Source organism: Protopterus annectens, chromosome 7.part0 (assembly GCF_019279795.1).
Source record: "Protopterus annectens isolate FY-2018-M chromosome 7.part0, PAN1.0, whole genome shotgun sequence".
NCBI lineage: Eukaryota > Metazoa > Chordata > Ceratodontiformes > Protopteridae > Protopterus > Protopterus annectens.
In genome coordinates, this window is record NC_056739.1 from 1959677308 (window position 1) to 1959700063 (window position 22756).

Genomic DNA, 22756 nt, shown 5'->3' on the forward strand with positions numbered 1-22756 from the left:
TGGAAGATTTTCAATCCACATAGATCTTGTTAATCACTGTATATTAAATTACATCAGATAATGGCAGAAGTAATGAACTTACTCATCCCAAGTCAGAAAAAAACATATAAATTTAAAATTAATTCAATTTTTGGACCCACTATACTGGCTTAGTGGGTTATTCTGATTTTTTTGGAACTCAAGATTTTATACTAAAATTAATACATACACTAGGTGAACAATTCAGCAAACTTTTCAATATCATATCCACAACACCACCTAGAAGAAAATGTCAAGGGACCAAACACAGAAGAACATTCAGAAGCAAAAAAAAAAAAAAATCAAAGTTGGAGGGTTCCTCTCTGATCAGGAGGTGCCAGGCATAGGCATTTTCTTTTCCCATTATTTGTCAATGCAAAGAAAATAAGGACTCAGAAATTCAACGATATGACTGGTATAGTAGTAAAGGCAAATTGGCTTTTACAGATATTATTGTGTACCGGATAGAACCAGAAAGGGACAATTCAGTGTTCTGGAATATGAGAGTTTAATTTTACATCCTGGAGTAAAAAAGAAGCTAAAACAAAGGCTAGGCTACAACCTATGTGCCCACACATGAATTGGTCCAGCAATACCCATATTTACAGGGACACAAAAAATGAAAGGCAGTACAGTGGATAGTGTTTACATCACAATATGAGGATCCCCAGTTTGATTCTCAGCAGGGATGCCTTCTGTGTGTAGTTTGCATGTCCTCCTTTTGCTCACTTGGGTCCCTTCTGGGTGGACCAACTTCCTCCCACATTGCAAAGATATGCAGTAGGCGGATTGGACACTCCAAATTGACGATAGGCGTGGGTGTGTGTAGTTTCGAGGAACTACAGCAGCAGAGCTAGCCACCTGGCAGTGTAAACCTTGGCACAAGATGACTATCACTATTGAAGTGACATCCTGACTCCACGTGCAAAATGGGGAAAAAAAAAAGGGGGTTGTGGATGGATGGATAAAAATAAAATAATTTAGGGGCATGGATTAAAAAAAAAAGTTTTGGTTATTGGAGGTAAGGATCTCTGGAAAAATACTAAAAAGATAAAGACAATAAATAAATAAAGAAGATAAGAGAGAAACTGGAAGCTCTTGCCTATGGACATGGATAGCAAGACACAAGCAGTACAAATGTTTTTCATAGGTAGGTACTAGGAGGCTATTGGCCCTAGGGCCTATGTAAGCCTAACCAAACGGTACCCTGGCTTTTGCCACCTAAGAAAATTAATTTCCTGTGCCCCTGTCAAGCAGAGCCACAGAAGTGATCCCCGGGGGTGAATTTCCTATCTCCCATCCAATCAAGATTTTTCTCGAGTGCGAATGAGGAATCTATCGCTCCGGCATGTTCTGTTTATTGTGGTGACAAGGTTTAGGTCCCTAGAGCATGTAGCTCAGAGGGATTGGGATTTCTTTACGTGGAGCACGTCCAACAGCTCTGGGTTTGACATAGCTTTGTATGTTAGGCAGAGATCACCTCTGAGTAGACGATATACGACAGAGTAAAGCTGGAGTTTTTTTTGAGACTGTCTGCATAGGGCATCTGTTTGAGGCCGGTAATCCTCTTTGTGAGGTATTTCTGTGGCCTTTCCAGTTGTTGTAGTCTTATGAGGTACATACCAAAAGGGGCGTTGAACTCTATAATGGGTCTTATGAGTGATGAGTAAAGGGGAACAATGACCTCTTTTTTCCTAGAGGAGAAACCTTTTGCGATGAGGTGTGCCACGTAGAAGGATTTCCTGACTACTGTGGCAATGTGATTATCAAAGGAGAGACTACGGTCCACCTGTGTCCCAAGGTTCATACTAGGCTATCTGCCCTAGGGCATTTATAAGCCTAGCCAGAGTGTGTGTGGCTTTCACCACCCCTTAGGATGAGAATACTATACCCATTAGTTTGCTGTGCCTCTGTCCAGCAGTGATACAGAGATGATTCCCGGGATAAACCTACGATCTCCCATCCACTCGTCAAGATTTCTCTTGAACAGAGTCAGTGAGGGGCTCTGCCTCACATGGACTGGGATTCTGTTCCATAGCGTAGGGAGTCTCTGGGTGATGAATCTGTCCCTCCAGCACGTCCTATTTATATCCGTGTTGAGGTTTAAGTCTCTTGCTCTCGTGGCTCTGGTGGACTTGGATTTTTTGAGGTGGAGCATGTCCATTAATTCCGGGTTGGACATGGCCTTGTATGTCAGGTACAGATCACCTCCGAGCAGACGGTATGCGACTGAATAGAGCTGGAGTTTCTTCAGTCGGGCATCGTATGACATATGTTTGAGCCCCTTTATCCTTTTGGTGAGGAACGTTTGGGGTCTTTCCAACTGCTGCAGGTGTCGGGTAAGGTACATTCCGAATGGGGCGTTGTACTCAATCATTGGTCTGATAAGTGAAGAGTACAGGGGTACAATGACCTCTCCTGATCTGGATGTGAATCCCTTCATGATCAGGTGGGCAATGTAGAAGGTCTTCCTAACCACTTTGGCAATGTGAGTGCCAAAAGAGAGGTTACTGTCAACTTGGGTCCCCAGGTCCCTGATAACTTCTTCCGTGTTTAATGGATTACCACCTATGTGGTAATTAGGGGTTACCTTATTTTTCCCAAAGGGTATGACTATACATTTTTGGCATTTAGCTTAAGGCCATGGCTCTGGCACCAGTTATCCATTTCTATGAGACCTTTCTGGAGGATGTCTGTGTCTGATGGAGTGTCAATTATGGTGCCCAGTTTGCAGTCATCTGCAAATTTTGTCAGCCACAATCCCCCTATGTTTGCCTGCACTTCAGAAAAATAAATGCCGAACAAGAGGGTCCCAGGACTGAGCCCTGTGGGACACCGCTCGTGACCGGCTTAGAGTCTGACATGGCACCAGCAACTCTAACCCTGTGTGTTCTGTCCTGGAGCCAGTTTGCAACCCATCTTGTGACATATGGGTTTACATCTAAGCTGGTGAGCTTTTCTATGATGCCCGAGTGGGGTATTGTGTCGAATGCTTTTGCTAGGTCAAGGTAGGCTGTGTGAACTGCCTTACCCTCATCAATGGCCTTAGTGACTGTTTTGAAAAAGTCGACCAAGTTCAAGAGGCAGGATCTGCCCTTGACAAAGCCAAATTGGGTAGGATCCAGTGTCTGTAGGTCCCCAATGTCTTTATTTATGAGTTCCATTATGATCCTCTCCATAGCTTTGCAGACAAGGCTCGTCAAGCTTATGGGGCGGTAATTTCCAGGGTCCGTAGAAGCACCGCCTTTGTGGAGTGGGACCACAGTTGCCGTACGCCATTCTTTGGGTACGTATCCTGTAGTAAGGCTAAGATTAAACAGCAGCCTTATGTGTGGGTTTAGTTCCTCATCACACTTTCGGTGTTAAGTAGACTACCACCTATGTGGTAGTTCATGGGTACAGAGTTTTTACCAAAAGGGATGACAATGCACTTTTTGGCATTGAGCTTGAGGCCATGGCTTTGACACCAGGCATCTGTCACAGTGAGGCCCTTCTGTAGAATGTTCACATAGTTAGGAGATTTGCTTATGGCTCCTAGTTTGCAGTCATCTGCGAACTTTGTTAGCCAAAGACCTTCTGTGTTAGCCCGTACTTCAGAGAAGTAGATACCAAACAGGAGAGGACCTAGGACTGAACCCTGTGGTACTCCACTTGTCACTGGTCTGAAGCTGGATTTAGAGTCTGCTACTTTCACAGTGTGGGTTCGTCAGTGAGCCAGTTGGCAACCCATCTTGTGACACAGGGATTTATACCTAGTTTAGTGAGTTTGTCTACAATTCTAGAGTGGGGGTGGTGTTGAAAGCCTTGGCGATATCTACATAGGCTGTGTGTACCACCTTACCCTCATCTACAGCTTTGGTAACCGCTTCAATGAAGTCCATCAGGTTTAGGAGACATGATCTGCCTTTTACAAACCCAAACTGGGTAGGGTCCAGATTTTGGAGATTACCAATGTCATTGTTTATAAGTTCCATGACGATACGCTCCATAGCCTTGCAGACCAGGCTCGTCAGGCTAATGGGGCGGTAGTTCTCAGGGTCCGTGGTGGCACCCCCTTTGTGGAGTGGGATAACTGTTGCTGTGCGCCATTCAGTGGGCACAAAGCCTGAGGTGAGGCTATGATTGAACAAGGTACTTAGGTGGGGTGCCAGTTCGTTCTGTAGTTCATGTAGAATGCAGCCTGGGATGTTGTCAGGTCCCGTGGATGCTGTGTTCTTGGCTTTGGAGAGTGTGTTTTTTACCTGTACAGACGTGATTACAGGTACTTTGCATTCATCTGGTATAAAGATGGGCCATTTAGGGGATGACAGGGGTTAAGTTAGCACTGAACCTATCTGCCAGGATGTTGGCAATATCAGTTGGTTCTGTATATTTAGTGCCATTGTGCTGTAACTCAGAGGAGATCCGAGTGTTGCCATCAAGATTCTTGACACAGCTATAGAATGCTTTGTGGTTGTCTTTAGAATCAGTTGCGATTTTGTTTTCGTAACTAGCTTTGGAGGATTTTATGAGGGATCTCAGCTTCTTACTGAGGCTGACCACGGAGTTCCTCCAATCATGGGATTTTACTCTTTTTGCAACAGTTTCTTTCTTTTGTTGTAGAGTTATAGCAGGGGACCACCAGATTGGCTTCCTTTTTTTGGATGATAGCATCTTGGTTCTATTAGGGATTGCACGATCCATGCACTCGTGTAAGTGCTTATAAAGTGCAATTGTATAGGATTCAGCAATTATATCTCTACAGTCCATCAGCATGAGTGTCGTGAAGTTTGCCACTTCTGTCTTAAGAAGCACGAAGTTGGCTTTGGAGAAATTTTTTACAGTGGTTTCCCTAATTGGGGGTGGGGCTGGGATGTGGATGTCTAGGGTGATTTGCTTGTGGTCAGATCTGACCAACGAGGAATTGACCTCTGGTGTGGAACAACTGTTGCCCATGTTGGTAATGACCAGGTCTAGGATATTGCTACCCCTGGTGGGGGTGTGGATAAGTTGATCCAAGGCATTGGAATTTATGAATTCCAGAAAACGTTGAGCACAAGAGATGGTACAGGAGTAGTTTTCCCAGTTAATGATGGGGTAGTTGAAAATCGCCCATTATTAAGGTGTTAGGTTGTACCCTAATATTTTCCAGTGAATCAAGAAATGAGGAGTGGGAATCCTGAGGCATGGTGGGGGATCTGTAGCAAGCTACAATTTGCATTGTGGTCTTGCCCAGAGTTAGTTGCACTTGGATAATCTCAGATGCATTATGCTGAGCAACTAGCCTGGAGGTGTGGATATCCTTAAATTAATATGGACACGCCTCCGACTTTAGTGCTTCGGTCCAAGTTAAGTGGCCGAAAGGTGTGGTATGAATTATAACCTGGTAATGCAGGGGTGCTCTCTGGAGCCTTGAACCAGGTCTCTGTCACTGCACAGATGTCGATGTTCCCCATTTTAAGGAGTGCCTCCAGTGAGTGCATTTTGAGGTTTAGACTTCTAGCATTAAGTAGCATTACCCTCAGATTTTTCTTGCTTGTACCAGTTACGGTGGTGAATTTTTCATTTGAATCTTGCCTAAAAAAGGCACTATAGGGGTGGCAAGAGCCTTAGCCAATATCCAGAATCCCAAGGGCGACAGGTGCAGGCCATCTCTGGCAAAGCATCGTGATTTGTCGATCATGTCATCCCAGGCAGACAGATACTGGATCCCTTTAGAATGACACCAGAAGCTTAGTCAATCATTTTGCCCTTTTACTATCTTGATTTGAAGGATTATTTTAGAGCTACACAGTTAAGGCTCATATATATAATTCGATGAAATGGTAATTCAATGATATGAAGTGGAACCATATATATATATATGGTTCCACTTCATATTATCGAATTACCATTTCATCGAATTGCAAATCATCGAGACCAAATAGTCGAAAACTCATTTAATCGAATCTCAAATCATTGAAAACTATGAAGCAACTACAAATAACATTCCACATTGTTTTTACTACGTTTATGAAGGGGGGCAAGCCCTCCTGCACCCCCCATGTGGGGGGCTCCGCCCCCCACACCCCCCGTAATTAAATATACCAACTCCAAGGTCGCACTACAGTGGGGGGGGGTAATTTCCTAACCCTACTGTAGTGCGACCTTGGAGTTGGTAAATTTAATTACGGGGGGGTGTGGGGGGCAGAGCCCCATATGTGCAGGGGCTTGCCCCTGCATGCCCCCCTGCATAAACATAGTACAAAGTGTCTGGGATGTTATTTGTAGTTGCCTCATAGTTTTCAATGATTTGAGATTCGATGAAATAAGTTTGACGATTTGGTCTCGATTTGCATTTCGATGAAATGGTAATTCGATGATATGAAGTGGAACCATATTACTTACATACATACACATTATATTATATATATATATATATATATATATATATATATATATATATATATATATATATATATATATATATACACACACACACATATATATATATATATATTATATATATATATATATATATATATATATATATATATATATATGTATATATATATATATATATATATATATATATATATATATATATATATATATATATATATACACACACACACACACACACACATATACACATTATATATATATATATATATATATATATATATATATATATATATATATATATATATATATATATATATATATATATATACACATATACACATATACACATATACACATATACACATACACATACACACACACACATATATATATATCTAGAAAAAGGATAATGAAGCTGCAGATTAATTCAAGATACAAGGAAAGAATTGGGGTTTTGACAGACCTGAAAGGAAAAATGGTCATACAAACTGTTATATTCACAAACTAGCAGAAAGTATACAAAAAATTAAGGAGAGAGGAGATTGTTGATATGGATGACTGCAATTAGGGGGTACAAAAAACAAACGGGTGGAATTTACTGGAAAAAGCTATCAAAGGAACCAAGGTACTGAGAACAAATAATTATAAAAGAAAAGGTAAGAGAATGGGAAGAGACCAAGAAAACAATTGTATCGCAGGTTAGTGATTTATATATCAATCCCTTAGAGAGTAGACAGAGTACAGACAAAGATAAAGGGAAAGGGGAGACCAAAAATGAAAGACATGCACTGGCAGAATTTTTAAATTGAAGGTAGAACAGAAGCTGATGTTAAACAGATTAGTAGAGCAAATAAAATACTGCATGGCAGCCACAAGAATCAAGCAGAAGAGGTCAGAAATGACTGGGAAGACTAGCTATGCAATTCATGAAGAAACAACGGAAAGACATGTATGGCTCCCACATATGAAAAAGTCTAGAAGACTTGGGATCATAGGAAGTTACTAGGCCCCGATGCCCTTATAAGCCTAGCCAAGAGTTTAGCCCATGTTTAGCCAGTCCAGCAGGGACACAGGTGGAATTCCAAGGGTGTATTTTCTGTTTCCTATCCAGTTACCCAGATTGCTTGATGTGGAGAGGGAGTATATTCCACAGATGGGGGAGGGGGGGGTCCCTCTGTTTCACAAACCTGTCCTGCCAACAAGTCCTATTGATATCACAGATCAGACTGAGGTCACATGTGGAACTTGACTTGCGGATATACAGCAGTCCCATCAAGGTGGGGTCTGAGATTGTTTTGTATGTCAGACAGAGGTCACCCTGAGGAGTCTGTATGAAACCAAGTAGAGGGACAGGGCTTTTAGCCTGTCAGTGTAGGACAGATGTTTGAGGCCCTGGACTGTCCTGGTGAGGAACCTCTGTGGTCTCTCCAGCTGCTGCATGTGCTTTGGGAAGTACATGCTGAAAGAGGTGAAGTACATGCTGAAAGAGGCGTTGTATTCAATGGGCCTTATAAGGGAAAAATACATGGATATTATGACCTCTTTGTCCCTGGATGAGCAAGATGAAGGTGGGCCATGTAGAAAGCTTTCCGCACAACGGAAGCAACATGGTGGTCAAAAGTCAGGTTGCTATGAACCTGGAGGCTCAAATCCCTCACGACTGATTGTGTACTTGGGATGTTGTTAATTTGATAAATCATGGGGATGTCACTCTCAGCAAAGTGGATGATAATCCATCATTTTTTGGTATTCTTGGTATTCAGCTTGAGGCCATGTTTCTGGCACCAGTCATTTGTTTGGGCAAGACCCTATTGGAGGATATCCACATCACTAGGGAATTGATGACAGTGCCCAGGTCGCAATCTGCAAACTTGGTCAGCCATAGCCCACTGGTTTTGGACTACACCTCAGAAAAAGTATTTCCCAAATGACAGAGGCCCCAAGACAGATCCATGGGATACGCTGCTTGTTACAGGTCTACTACATGAAGTGGCTTCCCAATTTTGACTAGGTGGGTTCCATTGGTGAGCCAGTTTGCTACCCATCTGGTAACATACGGATTGATGCCTTGTTGAGAGACTTTATTATGCATGAGAGGGGAATATTATCGAAGGCTTTAGCCAGGTCAAGGTAGGCAGTGTGCACCATCTTCCCCTCATCCACGGCTTTGGTGACAGTTTCAAAGAAGTCTACCAAATTTAACAGACATGACTGCCTCTTGACGAAACCAAACTGTGTGGATCAAGTGTTTGGAGATTGCCAATGTCCTTGTTTCACTGCCTTGCAGATCAGGCTAGATAGACTGATGGGTCTATAATTTCCCGGATTGGTGGTTGCTCCACCTTTCTGCAAAGGGATGACAGTGGCCGTCCTCCACTCAGCTGGGACAAAGACAGTACTCGGCTTTGATTGAACTGGACACCTAATGGTGCTGCAAGTTCCTGTCAGAGTTCATTAAGATGCAGCCTGGGATGTTATTGGGTCCCATGGAGGCTGTATGTTTTCATCATTGAGAGGGCAGTAATGACCGGTTCCCTAGAGATAAGTGGATGGGGGCAGGTACTGGGGGATGTCCTGATTTACTGATGGGTGTGCTGGTGAAGTTTTTGCTGAATCTGTCAGCCAGCAAGTTGGCTACATCTATAGCATTTGTGTATGTGGTGTCCTTAACCACCAGTTCTGAGCAGATCTAGGTGCTACCTTTGAGACTGTGGACATATGTGAATAAGGCCTTATGATAGTCTCTAGCAGATGTGGCCAATTTGGACTCAAAAGTTTGCTTTGGAGGATTTCACTAGTGCACTTATTTGCTTGTCCAGGCTAAAGAGAGCGCTTCCAAACCTGTCAGGTACTTCTGATTCCATGCATCTGTACAAATCTCACACAGGACTTTGGTGGCAATTCCTACAGAGGGGGAGGGGACTGTGAAGCTATTTATACCATCTCTCAGGAGGTTGCAGTCTGCTTTGGAGAAGTTAGAGGAGGTCGGGGGAGATGGTAACTTCAAAAGTGACTGCTTTATAGTCAGATCTTACCAAGGAGGATGACACTGTAGAGATACTGCAGTGATTACACATGTTGGTTTATACCAAGTCCAAGACATTATCACCTCTTGGGAGGGTATCAACTAGCTGTTCCAAGGTGTCTGCATTAACAAAAATCGAGGAATTTCTGGACATTTGTGTTCTGGCATGGTTACTTCTTCCAATCTATGTTTAGGCAGTTTAAAAGTCCAAGGATCAGGGTAAAGGGTTGAATCTTGATAGATTTAAAGGAAGCCCAGATAGACAGAGTGGGCATCTCGAGTCAAACTTGGGGTCCTGTAGCTAGCTATGATTTGAATAGGTATCTTCTCAATGGTTAACTGCACCTGGAGTGTCTCATGTGTGTTACACATCTCCAGGCTGGTCACTCAGTGTATGTTTGCAATATACATATTGAAATTCCACCTCCTTTGGTTTTGCTACTAGAATTTTTGCCCGGAAACATCTGCAAAAATATTTGTATACCCAAAATGTTGAGGGTGTGATGTGGAAGTTAAGAGGTAACTGGGAACATGTGTTTTGGGAAAATAATGAATTGGCAAAAATCCCCATGGAATACTCTTCAGGAATACTGGGCAAGCAAATGAGCGTAACTAAGGAAACATTTTTTTTTTGAGCTGGGATACAGGATCTGAATCACTGAGCAATAGTAAGACCATGTCAAGTTTAATTCAGGTGGTTGTCAAAAAAGTAAATCACTAGAAAACGGAAATCAAAATCCAAAACAATAATTGAAGTGGTGCATAATTAACAGATATAAGAACAGGAGGTGGGATCTTTAGGAAAAGACAGGAGAAAATTACACAGGAAATTATGGGAACACAGGTAGAAAAATGTTCATGAGGAAGAATGAGATTTGAGAAGTCAAAACTGAATGATTAATGTAATACTATTCAGTTTATAGGATATACATTATATACACATGTCTTTAAATATGAAGCCGTTAATATTGTTTGAATACTTTCATGTAAAATGTAAAAAGCCGCCTACAACTGATAAGTCACTAAAGGTGTTGCAAAAACTCTCTCTCTCTCTCTCTCAAAAACAAATCAAGTACACTGACGTAAAGAAAAAAAAAATGTGCGAGCACACAAAGCAAACAGGCCAAATTCTTCCACTACCTCGTAAAACACGGAAGTTTTCAGTGCATTCCCTAAAAATATGCAAAGAGACAGAGCAGAAAAGTAATAGAGATCTACCACCTTCCAAAATATAGCAACCTTTCCAAACAAACATATGCCCTGCAGTCCTGAATTCCATCTATATTTTAGCTACAATGACCTTTCCACAATGTATTTATTTCTCATCCCTAGCTCTGTGCGCCCCCCCACCCCAGCTCCTCGTGCAGGTGTCAGACAACTCTACTTTGCTACTACTCTAAAAACAAATTGTCACCTATACTGACTTATCTATGTTTTCAGGTCTCTAAGCACAACTCAGTGAAACATGAAAATTTGCTTGTAAGCGCAATCCCCAAAGCACTTCAAATTTTCTAACTCCTTCACCTGGAATACCTCACGTATTCTACACCCGCAACTTTTCCTCCTACTCCACCCTTCACGAGTACAAGGTTGATGCAAAGCAATATTTGTACATCATAAGCTATGGATACTTGTATCTTAACAGTGATACACACACACACACGATTATCCCATAGTTATGATTCTAGATGTTGGGAAAAAGTTAACAAAAGGTAGCTAGCTAAATCGAATGAAAGTCCATGAACTTCAAAAAAATATGCATGCTGGTAATGTCAAATGTGACACAACACAAACCCTAGGATCATTAAAAAGTGGATGGGGTGGATACAGCAGGGGAAACAAACTATTACAAATACTACAGCTGATGTGAATCTGGCTGATAACCAAGAAAGAAGGTTAGCAATAGGCAGTAAGGAAAATGCAGTGTAAACTCACCAAATTTCAAACTGCAAACTAATAATTTTGAAATGGTGACTCGAAGCAGTGACTACTCCAGAGTTCAGTTGCAGGAAGGAAGATCCCCCCACTCTTTGGGGAGGACATTTTAACTGAACAAAAGTAGTGACACCCCATAAAGCTAATGTAAATGCTACAGATGATACAGCAAGACAAGATGCTGTGGCACAAGGATTCAAAAACCATACCACACTAGGGGGTTGGTAAGAAGAATTTAATCAAAGGAAATGGAAGCAATGAAAATGTGCCTCACAAAAATTCAAGCAAAAGCATACAGTTACTAAGATTTGTCTCCCTACACGTGTCCAACTCTTTTACTGCTGAACATAAATGTCAAACTACATTACACGTACTTACTTTGTTACCTGGGTGAGGGGGCTGGTACAAGCCACAACAGGGGCCATAAGGAAGTCACAATGAAAACGCGAACAAAGTAACAGACTAAACATAAAATATTACGCAACTGACAGAAATACAACAGCATACAGCAGGCATAGAAAGTTGTTATAATATTGTGGCCATTGTACAAGTTTCAAAAGACTTAAGAAATGGAGAAAATGTCATTTTCCAGTATCGCGTATTAGTTACCTAAGAAAGACAGTACATGTGTATATTATGCTACACAACAAAATACTTAAGATATACAAATGTGTCTGGGTGGGGCCATGGAAAGTGCATGAAGAGGGTCATTGCTCTGTAACCAAGTCATATGTCTAAACAAAATTAACCGTAGACCATGTCCCATACAGAAGGCGGAATCCAAATCACCAATGTGAAGTAAACCTACTGAAGCTGCACAAAACGTTACAGATAAAACCTTTTCAAAAGGTTTGCCAACACTCTTGCCAAGCAAGCCTACTCTGAAACGTTTGCGTAAAAGTTTATTTAGAAGAATAAGTTTTCAATGCATTAAACAGTGTAACATGCAGGATCTTTGATCAAAATATAAATAATAAAAACTGCTTAGAACTCTAAGGAGGTGCAAATAATGATGTATTCCATAGTGGAAGACAACACATCCATTTTCCTTGAAATGTACAAACTGTCCTCTTTCTTTACAATTTAGCACTAAAAAATGGAAAGAAAAAAAGGTAGTAAAAAAAAGTGGCTACAAACTGTAGTAATGCCCATACTAAAGTACTTCGTATCTGGCATCACCACAGTGTAGGCTTGGGGAAGAGAAGTACAAAACTGAAATAGTCTCAAAACGACAAATGTGTTGATCTTGACAATACTGTGTCCTTATATGCCACCATTTCATATATGTGCATATACAAATTGTGATAGGTTAAAAATTGCTGTAATATACACAAATGTTAGCTATCATCAAAACAATACACTACTACCCGGGGAAAGGATATGCTTCTTGGACTTTCAAAATTCCACAAAAATTACATCAGATTCCTAAATAAAAATAATGTTCAAGCATACTTAAATATACTACCACCACAGAAAATTCAATATGCACTAAAGGAGCCAATTATGGGAACACTGCAGGTGCTGAGAAGAGCACAGCAATAGTAATTTCATAAACTATAAACAATATAGTTAGGAATGGGGTCCATTCTCAGGATGTTTGAATCCCTAAACACTTTCAGAAGTCAAATAAAAAAAAGAGACAGAGAGAAAGCATTTTCAAAAGGTTCTAAGCAGCAGCATGCTACATGTGATAAACAGTGGCACCACAAAAAGCAAAGGAGCAAAATCATTTCGAAAAAAAAAGTCATCCACTATTCATACCCCTCAAATAGAACACAACAATGCTTAAAGACAGGAAAGCGGTTTCCTCTCAATCTGAACACTACTTTCAACTCCTGTGCCCCAAAAGTAAAACTGACTGAAGCCAGTCAGATATGCTACATTGTTGATTTGCGTAATTATTAAACTTCATGGATGGGATAGACACACATAGCCTAGTATGAACCATTAAACTTCATGGATGGGATAGACACACAGCCTAGTATGAACCTGTGAACCTATCTGCCCTAGGGCATTTATAAGCCTAGCCAGAGTGTGTTTGGCTTTCGCCACCCATTTTAAATTAATTTTGCTATGCCCTTTTTCGAGGTTAGTATACTGTGCCTCTGTCTAACAGTGACACAGAAGTGATACCCGGGGTAAACCTACGATCTCCCATCCACTCATCAAGATTCCTCTTGAAGAGAGTCAGTGAGGGACTCTGCCTAACCTGGACTGGGATTTTATTCCAGAGTGAAGGGAGCCTCTGGGTTATGAATCTGTCCCTCCAGCATGTCCTATTTATTTCAGTGCTGAGGTTAAAGTCTCTCGAGTGCGTAGCTCGATGGGATTTGGATTTTCTGAGGTGCAGCATGTCCATTAATTCTGGGTTGGACATGGCTTTATATGTCAGGCACAGATCGCCTACGAGCAGGCGGTATGCCACTGAGTAGAACTGGAGTTTCTTTAACCGGGCAGCATATGGCATCTGTTTGAGCCCTTTGATCCTCTTGGTGAGGTACTTTTGGGGTCTTTCCAGTTGCTGCAGGTGTCTGGTAAGGTACATCCCAAAGGGGGCATTGTACTCAATTATGGGCCTGATGAGGGATGAGTAAAGAGGTACGATGACCTCCCCTGATCTAGATGTGAATCCCTTCATGGTTAGGTGGGCTATATAAAGTTTTTCTAACCACTTTGGCTACGTGGTTGTCAAATGGGAGATTGCTATCAACTTGGGTCCCCAGGCCCCTAATTACTTCTTCTATACTTAATGGATTACCACCTATGTGGTAATTTGTGGGCACTTTGTTTTTGCCAAAGGGGATGACTATACACTTTTTGGCGTTTAGCTTGAGGCCATGGCTCTGGCACCAGTAGTCTGTTTCTACGAGGCCCTTTTGGAGGATGCGTGTGTCAGCTGGAGAGTCGATTACGGCACCCAGTTTGCAGTCATCTGCGAACTTGGTCAGCCACAGTCCTTCCGTGTTGGCCTGTACCTCTGAGAAATATATCCCGAACAAGAGAGGTCCCAGGACTGAGCCTTGTGGAACGCCACTTGTAACTGGTTTGGAGTCTGACATGTATCCAGCAATTCTAACCATGTGGGTTCTGTCCTTGAGCCAGTTTGCAACCCATCTAGTGACATAGGGGTTTATATTTAAGCTGGTGCGCTTATCTATAATGCCCGTGTGGGGTATTGTATCGAAGGCTTTTGTGAGGTCCAGGTAGGCTGTGTGGACCACCTTCACCTTGTCAATGGCCTTGGTGACGGTTTCAAAGAAATCAACCATGTTTAAGAGGTAGGATCTGCCCTTAAAGCCGAACTGGGTAGGATCCAGTTTCTGTAGGTCCCCAATATCTTTATTTATGAGGTCCATGATGATCCTTTCCATAGCTTTGCAGACCAAGCTAGTCAGGCTTATGGGGCGATAGTTTCCAGGATCCACTGAGGCACCACCTTTGTGGAGAGGGACCACTGTTGCTGTACGCCACTCTTTGGGTACATATCCTGTAGTAAGGCTGAGACTGAACATTAGTTTTATGTTTGGGTTTAGCTCTTCTTGGAGTTCATGTAGGACGCAGCCCGGGACACCGTCTGGTCCCACTGATGCTGTGTTTTTTGCTTTGGAGAGGGCGGCTCTTACCTGAGCATCTGAGATGTCAGGGGGCAGCACTCTGCTGGGATAGATATTTGCCCTTTTGGTGGGGGGGGGGGGGGAGTTTGCACTGAACCGGACAGCTAGGATGTTGACAATGTCTGTGGGTTCGGTGTATTTGTTGTCATTTTGGACTAGGGTTCGGTGTATTTTCTTTGTCATTTTGGACTAATTCTGAGCATATCTGGGAATTCCCACCCAGGTTCCTAACATAACTAAAGAAAGCCTTGTGATTATCCTTAGTGTCCTGTGCAATTTTTCTCTCGAAGCTGCCCTTAGATGATTTTATGAGTGCCTGTAGTTTTTTGCTAATACTGATCAGAGATGCCTTCCCTTTTTGGGAATTTTGCTCTATCATGTAGTAGCTTCCTCCTTCTATTGTATAGTTTGTTTATGGCTGGGGTCCACCAGACAGGACGTCTGCCTTTGGAGGATTGGGTCTTGGTTTTATTTGGCATTGCATGATCCATGCATTCCTGAAGATGTTCATAGAATGCGTTTATAAAGGATTCTGCGGTCTGGGCCATATGTTCCACAGGCCCAGGGGCTTTGAAGGATTCCACCTCGGTTTTGAGGAATGTGAAATTTGCTTTAGAGAAGTTTTTCACTGTGGTTTTCTGGGCACGGGGTGGGGTCGGGATGTGAATATCCAGTGAGAGATTAGTTTATGGTCTGATCTTACCAGTGAGGGATACACTTCTGGTCTGGAGCATAGAGTCCCCATGTTGGTGATGATCAGGTCCAGTATGTTTTCCCCTCTTGTTGGAGTGGTAACAAGTTGTTCCATAGCATACGAGTTTATAAATTCTAGGAACCTTTGGGCTATGGTGTTGGAGCTAGACTAATGCTCCCAGTCTATGTTTGGGTAGTTGAAGTCGCCCAATATAATGGTGTTTGGAGAGACCTTCATATTTTGCAGTGTTCTCAGAAAGGCCGAGTGGGGTTCCTGGGTTTGGGAGGGTGGTCTGTAGCAGGCTATAAACTGTAAGGCAGTTTTACCCACTGTTAGTTGCACATGGATAGTCTCTGATGCTTCGTGCTGTGCCACCAACCTGGAGGTGTGGGTATCTTTGACGAATATTGACACTCCCCCTCCTTTTGTGGTTCGATCCAAGTTTTGGGGCCGAAAAGCATGGTATGAGGTATAACCTGGTAGTGCTGGGGTGCTCTCGGGAGCCTTCAACCAGATTTCTGTTACTGCACAGATATCGATGTTCTCCATGCTAAGGAGAGTTTTGAGTGCGTGCATCTTAAGGTTTTAGACTTCTGGCATTGAGTAGCATTACTCTTAGTTTCTTATCCCTTGTGATACCTACAGAGGTGGGTTTGTCTTTTGAGCCTTGCTTAAAAAAGGCACTATGGGGGTAGCAAGAGCCTTTGCCAATATCCGAAAGCCCAGACAGGTGCAAGCCGTCCCTAGCGAAGCCTCGTGGCTTGTCGAGCATATCATCCCAGGCTGACAGGCATTAGATCCCCTTTGAATGACACCAATGCTTAAGCCAATTGTTGAAATTTATCATCTTGTCTTCATATTGTGGCATCATTCTTGGTGAGGGCAAGATGCTACTCAAGGTCAGGGTCATACCAGCCTGGGCTACGTGCTCAGAGAGCTCCTCTATGTCTCTTTTCATATAGTCCAGGGAGGTACGTCTCAGGTCATTCACACCAGCATGGACAATGACAGAGTCATATTTGTACTTGCCTTGGAGTGACCTGAGTGCTTGTGTTATGTGGCGGATCCTAGCGCCCAACAGGCAGCTCACCATCACCTTCTCCTTGTTCAGCCTGGTGAGCGGGAATTCAGTGTGCCTGACGATAGAGTCACCTATTACAAGTGTATCAGGTGTGTTGTTTAGCCTTAAGGGCTGTGACTGTTCGGCATACTGGCTTTGTGAGCTATGTGTTGCACGTGTTTTGTTTTGGGGTAGTGGTTGCTTGGGTGTCTGCTTTGGAGGTCTCTGCTGCTTAGGCAGATCTTTATTTAGAGCCTCAGAGTATGTTTTTGTGTGTTTATGTGTTTGGTTTGCTGTCGTGGTAGGTCTATGTGAGACTGGAATTGTAGTGAGTGTGGTTTCCTTCTCCTCCTGACTGGTTATGCCAGTACTGAGTTGAGAGAGCTTAGCCTCCAGTTTGGCTATATGGTTGCATCTCTCACATGTGTTGGAATTTGTTGGGAGGAGGGCTGTCTGTGTACATGAGGCAGTTGTAACATTGCCTCAAGATTCCCAGATTCACCAGCTGGACCAGAGAGGAGATGGACAACTGACCTTTGGACATGCTAGAATAGTACTGGGAATTCCTTTATAATTGAAAAAAAGGGCCAGTGGGGAACAAGGTACACAAGGAGAGTTTGTGAGGGTGTAGTGCTTTTAATTTTTTAGTGCCAACTTATAATTGCTTTAGTGAGCAAGTGCCAGGTAACTTAAATGCAATGTGTTACAGGTTACTTAAATGCAAAAACGACTAACAGTAACTTTCTTTCAAGTGAAACAAGTAAAGAAGTACAGTAAGCAATGCAGATATCACTAGGGATCCACAGAAGCACTGAAAAGCTGTGTTTTAGTTGGAATTAGCGTTTCAGGGAAATAACAAGCATACAAACAAAGCTAGATTCAGCAGGCCTGGATCTAGTCTATGCTACAGCAAACAAGGTGTACCAATTTCATTAAGAAGCAGTTCAAATATGCAGGCACTATAAGCCTTTAACCAGAAATTCCCAGCTCAGAAGGGCAGAGTCCAGCCTCTCCTCCCACAAGAGTGCAGACCACGAACCTTCTTAATGTAAAATAAGTGGCCTGAAGCCCAAGTGCTTAAACCAGAATTAATACACTTTTAGAATAACAGACACTGAGGCTCAATCAGCAGGTTCCCAACTTTGAAGGATGTAAGCTACCTGTTCTGCCACCACAGTGCAGATCACAAACCTTCTTAACGTAAAACAACTGGTCTGAAGCCCAAGTGCTTAAACTAAAAGGCTTAGAATGAGTTACACCAAGCAGTAATAAATACAATTGAGCACTTTTAAGGTGACGCAAAAGCAAAATAAAGTAGGAAGAAACACAAATACAGTAAAAGCAGATAAAAAAAAAAAAAAAATTTTGAGTGAGCAAATGAGATGGGCCCAGGAGTTACAGGACAGAAACAAGTGCAAATGCAGGCCTTCAAATTAGAAAGCTGAGAGAGATGGAAGACCGCCCAAACGGCCAATAACTACAAATTCTGGGCCAGAACCACTCCCTATGTGGTAGACAGGTTACCTAATGCTTACTACTCCCACTGATAAGCTACAAGGCTTCCCTCCAACACAGAAAGGCTTGGGGCTGCTTAGAAGTTTACAAACAGTCCTGGATACAGCAAATCTGTATCTGGAAAACTAATTACAGGAAAGGTAGGAAACAGGCTTACAATTTTTTTTTTTCAGAAAAGTAGCAAAAACAATTCACATGCAGTGCAAGCTGGCACACGAGTATGTAGCAATATTAGTCCACACACAGTTTGAAAAAAAATTAATTAAATTAAAAAGGACTAAAAGCAAGTGCAGAAAGGGTTTATTAGGTAGAATGCGGTAAAGAGATGGGACTGGGGGAGTGTCCTAGATCAAATCTACAGTGGGGCAGGCACTGCAAGGGGGTAGGGAAGACAGTTTCAACAGAGATGTGAGGAATCACAGTGCAAATTATAAAACCAGAAAAATATATACTGATCTCTGTATATTTGCAGAACAGTAAGACGAACAGATATCTAAGCAACAATTTAGCTCTATAATACAGAATAATACAGAAAAATATACTCAGCTCTACATATTTGCAGATAGTCTTGTAAGGCTGTCTCTCAGTGCACAGGTTCCAACTTCAAACTTCTCAAAAAAAAATTAATAATAATAATAATAGTAATTAAAAAATACTACACATGATACATAATCTCACGTTTTTCAAGGCTGATAATGCCCTCCATCCATTTCACTCGAACGATGAACTATATGAAAGTGTGCTACAGTATCTATATTAAATGAATTTACAGAATATGTCATCCTGATAGGCTGCTAATATAGTGGCAATGCCCACTGGAAGTCAGGACAAACTAGTTACAGTGTCTGCATTTTTACCTTAAACAGAGAATGCAACCATGCATATACAGAATGTTTCAGTGAAAAACAACATTACATCAAAAAGAACTAAGTTTATACTTACCGAGCTACAGTTTTTTATAGCCAAGAACACAAACAGGGAGGATTGGCTTCCTCAGAGCTGACAATTTCTGCTGAAGTAAGAGAGAAGAGAGAAAAAAGAATCAAAAACATGCTGAAAGAAAACTATTACAGAAAAAAAAAATCAAAACAGGACAGCTGACAAAGCATTTGCATCAATTCTATTTGTTTAAACTACAAATGCAAAACAGCACATGCTTACGGTTCTAATACATTAAAGAAATGTACTGCAGTAGACAAAGCATCTTTAGTTACCCTTCCTAATCTTGGGAACAATCACTTTTACTGAACAATTAAAAATAAATAGACCCCCATGGGGGGGGGGGTTCATTAATTAAGACAAGAAAAAAATCAATGTCACCAGCCTAAAAGCAGATTCTGCATCATGCTGGAATGGAGCATAAAAGAAAACAGCAGTTGACAGTAATGATACACCCAGTGAGGATAACATCATGGGGAAGCGATGTATATTGCCCATCTACATCATTTAACTAAATGCAAACAGCAGCAACTTAAATGAGAATAAACTGAGTTAGTGCCTTTATATCAAACTGATCCAAATCTTCAAATAGGATTTTTACAGTCTCATAAATCATCAGTGTGTTGCAGTGATATATTAGTCTAGAAAAAAAAAACAACTTGCCTTATATAAAAAAAATGTAAACGTCAAATTATAATAAAAGATACGACTAATCAAAATCCAAAAAAGAATCTCATTTAAACATACAATGAATAAATGCAAGTGCAATCCTTAGAAATCAGGAGGAGGTGCCAGATAACAAGCACTTGAAGATAGAATTCAGAGGCCCAAACAATAACTGTGATATACATTAATACCATACCCACCATCTCCATTTGTGCAATAAATTATTTATGCTCTGTGCCCAATATCATACTTTGTTATAAGCCAGCCGTACTTTACATTGCTAAAGGCCAATATAACAAATGCAAATAAAAAAGTTGAAACCACTGCAGTTTAAGTGTAACACCACATGTTCTAGAAGAATCAAAACAAGTTTCAAAACTTATTAAAATAAGTAACAAAAAAGACAATGATCAGCGCGCCCTATAAGGACAATATGCAATGTGCAGACTATCAGCCTAAAAACAATTTCTAAAAAGGCTGTACATGCATCACCACGTTATACAATGGCATAACTGCCATTTTAGTTTCTGTGAAATTTTACAACTGAACATGCATAACCGTACCAAACATTCAAAAACCAGACTTGCATGGGGTGATTAATACTACCAACAGTTAAACTTTCAATAAATAAGTTACAGGCACAAAGGAAACTGTTAAGTGCATCCCTATAACTCCCAGTCAGTCTTTACAGTCATTCAAGCTCTTGTTAGTTTTTAAAACTACCGCAAACACAACAATGCATTTTAATAATAAAAATAACAATGGGCGAAATTGAAGTGTATTAACCCACCTCCGAGTTCGCGCAGGAATGGGCGTGCCCGCCGTGATTGACACGCAATGCAAATGTCAAAGCAGGGACAAGCATAGTACAAGATCTGTTAACTAAAGTGAAAGTTAAAAAATACTTTACAAACGTGTATAACAAATATATGAATGCAACTTTCTTAACTCAGCCTTAAGCTATTTTCATTGCACAAAAATCTTAGAAAATAAGATTGTAAAAAGTCCCCTTTTCTGGGACAACATTATCTGCCATTTTCTTTGTACAGGGTTGATAACACTTTTTAGGGCTTAGCTTTTGGGAATAGTACATAATAAATCATATATGATAAAAATATATAAAACAGACTCGCCAATAGTTTCTGTTCACACCAAAAAATAAATTTCCAATAATCATGAGTTTACCCTGTTCGCAGCAACTGGCTTAATACACCAAACAATGATTACATATTATCACATGCCAGTAAATGTTGGTTATTTCCTCTACAATAAAAAGAAAATGTTGAAATGTAAGGCTACAGTTTCATACTAGCCTAGCAACTTGTGTGACTTTAAAAAGTGGATGCGTTTTTGCTTTCTTGTCTTTGTACTTCTGCCCCATTTGCGAAAAAAAAAAATGTTCTCTTTTTTTTAACATTACACATACAATAAAAAGAAAAAGTTGAAATGTAAGGCTACGGTTTCGTACTTGCCCAGCAACTTGTGTGACTGCAAAAGAATGTTATAATGTACAATGCAATCTCTTTTGTGCAATTAGCTGTTATTTGCTCATGTTTTAACACGCTTATAATGTTTTCTGTGTAGTAGTAAACATGCTCCAAGCAGTGGGCAGAGTAGTCAACATGCTCGCAGGCGAAGTTTGGGTGGGGCTTGCTACTGCGCATCTGGTGGGTTAATGCACTTCAATTTCGCCGCTTTATCTACCTATTCCTTGATGTAGTACTTATGGAAGCTGGCCAGCATTTTAATGTAGACAATTGCCTTGGCAGAGATGAGCATCTTCGCAAGAAGAACATAATGTTCAGTTTTCATAATTAATGCAGCACAAAGCACACAGACTTTACACTTAACTCGGCTGCTGAAATATATTTTAAGCATTTAAACATAATGTATCATTTGTACCAACGGCAAATTACACACATAGTTCTTGTTTCTAGGAGTAACCCACAACGATAAAGTGATGAAATCATTTCGCATTTATACCCATCGTCTGCTAAGTGCACACTTTTTTGGGCAGACAAGTTTGAAATTCTTGTCACGTCTAAAACTTCATAACAATGACTGGGCAAGTGTCATACAAACTCCAGGTTCGAGCACAACTTAACTGCGAGCGTTCACTTCTTTCCTCCCCTGTAAACTCATTCCAGACATCAGCAATTACCAGAATGCACCAAGAAGTTAGTTAGTACTACATTACTTACTTTCCCCTAGCGTAGGGCAGAACCCCCCATTCTTTAGTATCGCATCCTTTCATGTGGAATAGGTCTCCACCTTCGTGACGTACCTTCGACACAGGCAGATCAGTAGTTCCCTTTCCAGCTGATCTTCCCACACTGTGACATCAATATTATCCAGCACGGCCCGTTTATCAGCTAATGCAAAAGTTGTGTTGGAACTCTATTTCATCCACTGTTTCCTTCCGGAGGAAGAATATCATTGCATCAAATGTTTCCTCCAGTGAATATATAGACAAAGTCTCACAGAAAAACACATTATTTGCTAAAAATATGTGTGTATCATTAAGTAGGCTGCATACAAATTTCTGCCCACAGTTTGGCCGCCCAATTATTACTACGGCTTGTTCTGTGTTTGTTCTCCTCTTCTTCCTTAGCATTATGATGCAAGGCTGTCATACGTATCTATTTTCCTGGTTTTGGTATGCTTTACATTTTTAGTCAAATCCATGCTGTCTCCAATCCACAAAAAATGAATAGTGCGTGTCTCTGTGTATATGGTGTGTGACATCCATTTAATCATCTGCTTAGTGTGTCAGAAACACGAACATCCATATTTTTTTTGTATTTTTTCCTCTTAAACTAAAAATTCACGTTTGTATCCATATGCCTTTGGAACTTAAAGCTGCGACCTATACATGTAATAAGTCTATCACTTACAATGTATCGATCAGCTTATTTCAGTGAAGCCCG

The 22756-nt window shown here is 41.2% G+C and overlaps 1 long non-coding RNA gene across 8 annotated transcripts in view; it reads right to left on the reverse strand.

Moving 5' to 3' along the window:
- LOC122807273 overlaps window positions 1-22260 on the reverse strand; it is a 122521-nt gene extending 100261 nt beyond the window's left edge. The window contains exons 1-3 of one of the 8 annotated variants that reach the window (XR_006365618.1): window positions 22031-22260; window positions 20620-20711; window positions 19167-19236 (exon numbers count right to left, since the gene is read on the reverse strand). This is a non-coding gene — a long non-coding RNA (uncharacterized LOC122807273). The other 7 variants (XR_006365615.1, XR_006365616.1, XR_006365614.1 and 4 more) reach the window with 7 other exon arrangements.
- Between the last annotated feature and the right edge of the window lie 496 nt (window positions 22261-22756).